This window comes from Dama dama, chromosome 33 (assembly GCF_033118175.1).
Source record: "Dama dama isolate Ldn47 chromosome 33, ASM3311817v1, whole genome shotgun sequence".
Classification (NCBI taxonomy): Eukaryota; Metazoa; Chordata; class Mammalia; order Artiodactyla; family Cervidae; genus Dama; species Dama dama.
In genome coordinates, this window is record NC_083713.1 from 43,732,328 (window position 1) to 43,740,279 (window position 7,952).

The 7,952-nt window shown below is 40.3% G+C and overlaps 1 pseudogene; it reads right to left on the reverse strand.

Annotated features, from left to right (window-relative positions):
• Positions 1–5,736: 5,736 nt before the first annotated feature.
• LOC133051005 (lysocardiolipin acyltransferase 1-like) lies at positions 5,737–7,712 on the reverse strand (annotated as a pseudogene).
• Positions 7,713–7,952: the final 240 nt, after the last annotated feature.

Sequence of the window (7,952 nt, forward strand, 5' to 3'; positions counted from 1 at the left end):
ATAGAATAAATGGTACGCATTCATGTATGCCATTTGCTATTTTGACATATGTATGCACCTAAAGAATTATTCTCATGAAGATAAATTAACATATCAATGAATCCCAAAATTTTCTAAGTGACCGAAGCCTCCCTCCTGCCTATCCTGCCCTTCTCTCCTGCCTAGTCGTGTCCTGCTTTGGTCATGTCTGACTCTGTGTGACCCTATGGGCTGTAGCCCACAAGGTTCCTCTGTCCATGGAATTCTCCAGGTAAGAATACTGGAGTGGGTTGCCATGCCCTTCTCCAGGGGATCCTCTTGACCCAGGGATAGTACTCGTGTCTCTTACTTCTACTGCACTGGCAGGCAGGTTCTTTAGCACTAGTGCCATCTGGGAAGCCCCAGACGTCTCCCCAGGCAGCCATTAATCTAGTTTCAGTCTTTGTAAGTTAACTTGTATTTTATATGAAAGGATTCATATGGTATATAATCTTATTTTCTGCTTCCTTATGCATGACATAATTGCAATAATTGGGATAGTCATTCACAATTATGTATTTATCAATATGTATTGCTGAGTAATATTTCATTGTATAGATATACAGGAAAATATTCTCCAGTACCTCTGTTGAATGTTTGGATTTTATCTAGTGTAGGTTTTTAGAAATAATGCTTCTATGAACATTTTGCACAAATCTTTGTATAAATATATATTTTAATTTTTCTTTAAGTATTTTGGAATGGCTAGATAAATATGGTAGGTGTATGTTTTTCTAGAAACTTCCAAACTGTTTTCCAAGGTGGTTGTACTACCTTACATTGCCAATAGCAGTACATAAGAGCTCCAGTTCCTCCATCAGTTCAGTTCAGTTGCTTTGTCGTGTCCAACTCTCTGACCCCATGAACTGCAACACACCAACCTTCCCTGTCCATCACCAACTCCTGGAGCTTGCTCAAACTCATATCCATTGAGTCAGTGATGCCATCCAACCATCTCATCCTGTGTTGTCCCCTTCTCCTGCCTTCAATCTTTCCCAGCATCAGGGTCTTTTCCAATGAGTCAGTGCTTCACATCAGGTGGCCAAAGTATTGGAGTGTCAGCTTTAGCATCAGTCCTTCCAGTGAATATTCAGGACTGGTTTCCTTTAGGATAGACTGGTTGGATCTCCTTGCAGTCCAAGGGACTCTCAGGAGTGTGTTCTCCAATACCACAGTTCAAAGGCATCAATTCTTTGGCACTCAGGTTTCTTTATAGTCCAGCTCTCACATACATACATGACTACTGCAAAAACCATAGCTTTGACCAGACTGACCTTTGTTGGGAGAGTAATGTTTCTGCCTTTTAATATGCTGTCTAGGTTTGTCATAGCTTTTCTTCCAAGGAGCAAGCGTCTTTTAATTTCGTGGCTGCAATCACCATCTGCAGTGATTTTGGAGCCCCCAAAAATAGTCTGTCCCTGTTTCCATTGTTTCTCCATCTATTTGCAATGAATTGATGGAACTTGATGCCATGATCTGAGTCTCCTGAATGTTGAGTTTTAAGCCTACTTTTTCACTCTCTTCTTTCAATTTCATCAAGAGGCTCTTTAGTTCCTTCTCTCTTTCTGCCATAAGGGTGGTGTCATCTCCATTTCTGAGGTTATTGATATTTCTCCCGGCAATCTTGATTCCAGCTTGTGCTTCATCTAGCTCGGCATTTTGCATGATGTACTCTCCTTAAAAGTTAAATAAACAGGCTGACAATATATAGCCTTGACATACTCCTTTCCTGATTTGGAACCAGTCTGCTTTTCCATGTCCAGTTCTAACTGTTGCTTCTTGACCTGCATACAGATTTCTCAGGAGGCAGGCAAGGTGTCTGGTATTCCCATCTCTTTAAGAATTTTCCACAGTTGTTTGTGATCCATACAGTCAGAGACCTTGATGTAGTCAATAAAGCAGATGTTTTTCTGGAACTCTCTTGCTTTTTTGATGATCCAGCAGATGTTGGCAATTTGATCTCTGGTTCCTCTGCCTTTTCTAAATCCAGCTTGAACATCTGGTAGCTCACATACTGTTGAAGCCTGGCTTGGAGAATTTTGAGTATTACTTTACTAGCGTGTGAGATGAGTGCAATTGTGCAGTTGTTTGAACATTCTTTGGCATTGCCTTTCTTTGGGATTGGAGTGAAAACTGACCTTTTTCAGTCCTGTGGCCACTGCTGAATTTTCCAGATTTGCTGGCATATTGAGTATAGCACTTTCACAGCATCATCTTTTAGGATTTGAAATAGCTCAACTGGAATTTCATCACCTCCACTAGCTTTGTTTGTAGTGATGTTTCCTAAGGCCCGCTTGACTTCACATCCAGGATGTCTGGCTCAAGGTGAATTCCTCTGTATCCTTGCCAAAACTTGGTAAGGCCAATCTTTTTCATTTTAATCATTCTAATAGGTTCCTAGAGGGTATTACAGAATAGCTTTAAAATGAATTTCTTTAATAATTGAGCTTTGCTCTCCATATATCTTCTCTGGTAAAGTGTCTGTTCAAATTTTTTTGCCTATTTTGTTAGGGTTTTTGTTTTCTTATCGTGAGTTTAATAGTTCTGTATTCTTGATATAATTCCTTTATCAGATTTATAACTTGAAAATATTTTCTTCTGGTTTCTTGCTTGTCTCTCGCTTCTATGTTTGTCATAGACCAGAGTCTTTAATTTTGGTTGAAGTAGGATTATCTTTTCTTATATGGATTTTTTGGTGTCATCTAAGTACCTTTTTTTTTTTAAGCTACACTTGCTTTATTTCAAACATTTCTGAATGGTAAAGGTGTATTAATGGGACATACAGCACTTTAAATGTTTCAAAGTCCCTTGGGTTTATCATTGAGGTGAGATTCCAGATGTGGCTAGACAAGCAGCTGCTGAGTCCAGAGTCACAGTGGGAGGTGGGGAGAGGATCACCCCTGAGGACAAGCACAGTATTGAAACTGCATTGACCTCTTGTTGTTCAGTGGCTAAGTCGTGTCTAACTCTGCAACCCTGTGAACTGCAGCATGTCAGACTTCCCTGTCCTTCACTGTCTCCCAGAGCTTGCTGAAACTCATGTTCATTGAGTTGATGATGCCATCCAACTGTCTCATCCTCTCACGTCCCCTTCTCCTGCCTTCAGTCTTCCCCAGCATCAGGGTCTTTTCCAATGAGTTGGTTCTTTGCATCAGGTGGCCAGAGTATTGACATTAACCTATACTTGATACTTTGTTGTTAATTTTAGATTCCAAATTACAGAGTGCATGTTCTTTGAATTTTTTTTTAATAAAAGAAGAAAAACTCAAATAATTACAATTATTTGTAGAAAAACTCAAATAATTACGATTTTTAAAGGAGCCTTATCAAAAAAAAAACCCACATCAAAAACTTTTTTTTTTTCATTTTGAAGTTATCATTGATAACTCTTAGAGGAAGTACAATGCTTATTAATTCTGGGTAGGTAAAAAGTTTGCATATTATCTTAAAGATGTTTTTTAATAATCAAAAGAAAATGTGTTTTAAAAAGGAAAAAAAGTTCTCCTTTTTTAGATTTCAGAGAGTTAACGAGGATATGACATTAAAGTCAAACTGAAGGTAACAGCCATGAGAAGATGGAGGAAGTGTGAACAGGTTACCTTATAAACACCTGTGGGATAGAACACAGTGCTTTTCTGTCTGACCCAGGACAAATGCAATGCTGATGGTTAAACTATTTCTTGTTTCTAAACATCTTGCTCAGATGTCTGAGCAAGACCTAAATTAGAAATCTCTTTTATTAAGTTAAAAAAAACTTAAAAAAAAAATAACCACCTTAAAAACCAGTAAAGTTAAATAGCAGGATTTGGAGCAGATGTGCATAATAACTACTTGGTAGCCCCCATCAGAATTAAAAGCAGCATTGGGGGAAGAGTTATATATAGGTGGGTGCATTTCACTAGGGGCACTAGTTAGTATTCTTCCAGTAAAAATGGTGTGCCAACAGAGTGCTGCCAGAACCAGGACTTTCTGGAAGAGTCTGCACGGGAAGTCCAGCCCACAGCAAAACCTGTGTCCTCTCCAGGATGGAAGTCATGTGTATGTGTGTTCAGTTGTGGCCCACTCTTTGCAACTGCATGGGCTGTAACCTGCCAGGCTCCTCTCTCCATGGGATTCTCCAGGCAAGAATACTGGAGTAGGTTGCCATTTCCTTTTCCAGAGAATCTTCCAGACCTAGGGATCAAACCCACATCTCCTGCATTGCAGGTTGGATTCTTTATCGCCGAGACTTGAGGGAACCCGTAGGGTGGAAGTCATTGTTCAGTAAAAATGTGATGTAATTAATGAGAAGGTATTCTTGCCAAGAGTACACAAACAAGAAACAGCATTTTAGACTGGTTCACAGTAGGAATAAGCTGACAGGTTTGCTTAAGAGCTAAAGACTGTCCCATATTTTCTGCTGCTCTGACTCACATTCCCATTATGATTAAAAAAGAAAAGTAGTTGCAGGACTCCAGCGGAGTAGAAACAATGCCCACAGGTTTCTTTGCCTCAGAAGGAGCTGGTGCTTTTGGTTTGCTGGATTTTCCATCGCCTCAAATGGCTGCTTGCCTAAAAATTACTATTGGTCAAAAGTGGGTTTCAATTTTGTTAATGAAAGAAGTCTGGAACTAAGAGATCTTTCACTGTCATAAAAAAGGGCTCCACTTTGGTTTTAAGAATAAAATTTGTCAAGGCTGTAAGAATAGAATAATATAAGTTAAACCATAGGGCCTATTCTGCAAGCATGTTGTTATTGCTGTTTTAATGGCAGAAATTAGACACCCAGGCATGTGTAGAAAGTACAATGACCTTACTTTTTTGTGGCAGATTTTAAATATTTCAACCAAGATGCAGCTGCAAAAGAGAGTTTCTGATGGCAGTACCAGAACATTCTTCTATGCTTTCCTTTAAAAAGGTAAGTGGATTGATAAATACTGTTTTTAATGCAAAAAAGCAACACCTGTAAAGAAAGCAACAGGCTATAAAGAAAGTAGCACTAAGCAGGCAGGATTATGCAAAAGCAAAGAACTAAACTGTATGAATTCCTAGCTTTAAAAATTCAACTGGAGAGCCGGTGGTTGCTGTGTGTGTCTCATCTAGGTTTTATTTTCCTCATGACCCAGGTGGTCTTCTGACATCTAGCTCAGTGCAAGGCTAGATGCAAAGATTTTATGAACAATGAGGGGCTTCCTATCAAAATTTTGTTCAGCTTAAAGACAAAGTGTTTCTGTTTTCTGGTATTAAGGCAGAATGCAAGGGTTTGAGTGGCATAGAAAGGAATGTGGGGACAGTGCCAAGAGGAGTCGAGAGGAAGGGCCTTCAACTCCGTGGTTAAGTGCCAGCACTTGATTTGGCCGGTGCACAGGGGCCCCACATCTGCTGCTTGTCTGGGAGTTGTTGGGAAGTGTGACTGGGCCTTTAACAGTCTTGTGTGTACCGTGTCTGCTAACCGCCTGATGATTGTTTACTAATACACTGGCCTGTATTACTTCACAGTGATTGCTCCCTGCTACAGTGTTGAAATTACATGCAGAGATGTAAAAAACAAAACAAAACAAAAAAAAACACCATGTATATAGCAATATTTTCCCACTAAATTAAGGGAAAATATTTGTAACAAATAACAATAGTAGTGAGAGATATTTGACATAGTCGTGCAAAAATGCATCTCAGTTTACAAAGGCTTAAAACATTTCCAGAATATCCCTATGCTTTTACACTGTGAACCTTAGAATCTTACTCATTTTTCTTTACACTTAAACGTGGTTGTTTGTCTAAAAAATGGTAACATGCAAGGTTACCATGCAAGGTCTGATGACCTCTGGTCCACCAAATATTCTCTCCTACAGCACAGAGGTGACGATGATTATAAAATATCACTGGACAAACTGTACAAGTAGATGAGCACATACATTGCAGGACTGAGCAGGGTCCAGTACGGTAGGAGAACAATTTGACCACAAGAACCTTGGGCTCAGACTTGCAAGGTGGAATGGCAGTCTCTTTCATAAAGTTAAATGTCTTTTCTCCTCAATAGAAGGAGCACAGCTTCTCTTCTTTCTCCTCCCACCATTTTTGGCATCAGAGCTGGAGGTCCTCCTTGGTTGCGGGGAGGGTATCCATTGGGCATCAGTGGATGTGGAAGTGGATTTCCTTGAGAAAGTCCCTGAGGAGGAGGTGCCTCTCTGAGGAATATTGTGAGGGTATGTCACCTTGATGTCATGGGCAGCATCCAGGTTCTTAGATGGTCTACTACAAAAGTAAAGCTGTAATTTTTGGATATAAGACATTCATATTTCTGAAGTCCATTCTTTTCAACAAATTTATTATTTCAAGCCATGCTGTTTTCTATGAGATCAGTCCCTTCTGGGAATATGAGGAGCTGAAGTGGTTCACCGATATCACAGAAATAATATATCATGTCTTAAAATAACTCTTGTCATCCTTCCATTTGCTATGAATGAAGATATAAGCACCAGCCTGCATGGCCCAACCAAATCCAGGGACGCATTTGAGACTGGCTTTGAGATAAATTTTCTCTAATCTGAGATAGCTATATCTCATCAGATAATTCCACAGGAATTATCCACTCTTGCCCAGTGATTCATGATGATAAAATGTCTTTCTCCAGGAACACATGCATTACCTGTTATAAAAAAGTGATTCTAACAGGTGATGCATTTGACAAATGCATTAGCTCCAGCAATGCCACAGGTAGTGTGAGCCGAGTTGCCACAAGGCAGTTGTTGATCCAGCAATACCCCGATGGGTTTACAAATATCAAAGGTGAAAAGGGATCCAGCGTGAAAATGCTTCCAAAAAATCTTCCCCCAAATAGAGTGACTATAAAATAAATCCCTTTCCATGACACAATGGTTATTCTGAATGTGAGTCCTTGATCAGACAGATAAATTGTAAACTTCTTCCAGTCTGAGTTTTGCCCTTTGGGCTCTCTGTGGTGCCTTAGGTGATTCTTCCTTGGAGTGGCTTTCCTCCACTGGGCTTCCTTTACACTAGACTTTGTTGACTTTGATATAATTAAGTTTTCTGTAGTATCAGAAATCAGAAAACTAGAGGCTTCTGTTAAGCCTGGTGCTATTATACCTTATTTGACTCAACAATTCTCAAAGGATTTAAAATTCTTCCCAAACTCAGTAACAAAGTACTCCCTACTCTATTATTTTTCCTGAATTAATAAAAAGTATCCCTGGGTCTGGAAGATCCCCTGGAGAAGGGCATGGCAGCCCACTCCATATTCTTGCGTGGAGAATCCCGTGGACAGAGGAGCCTGGCAGGCTATAGTCCATAGGGTTGCAAAGAGTCAGACGTGACTGAAGTGACTTAGCACACATGCACATCTCCATTTATATAGTTACCAAAAAACCAAAACAAACAAATGAAACACCTTAGTATTCTCTTTACTTGTCAGCAGGTGCTCCCCTCCTCTAACCCATTATTCTTCACATCCAGTCAATCTTCCATTCTGCCTTCAACATGTGTGGTGGACTGTGAACTCTGCTTCATCACAGTTAATGACCTGGCTTACTCCCTCGCCATCTCTCATGCCATCTCTTGTCTGGATCATGGAAACTGCCCTTAACTGGTCTCTTCCTTACATTGTGGATTTGACCCTGTCACCGCCAAAGTCCCCTCTTCAGGATATGCAGTTGATCATGTTACTCACCTGACTGAGATCCTTCTGTAGGTCCCATTGCCCACAGGATAAAGTCACTCTTTTAGCTGAGAATTCACAATCTGGCCCTAACCTTTCCTGTCTTCTCTCTCAGCAACTTCTGCAAAACTCTGGTCTGACCCGGATGAGTGCCCTGTCACTCATCCTAACTTTGCATTGCTTTTCTGGCTTGAAGCCCTTTCTCCCTTTATCCCACAAACACTTCCCTTCCTTTCTTTCCCAGGACCACCCCAGCAGAAGCAGGTGTTCCCTTGTATGT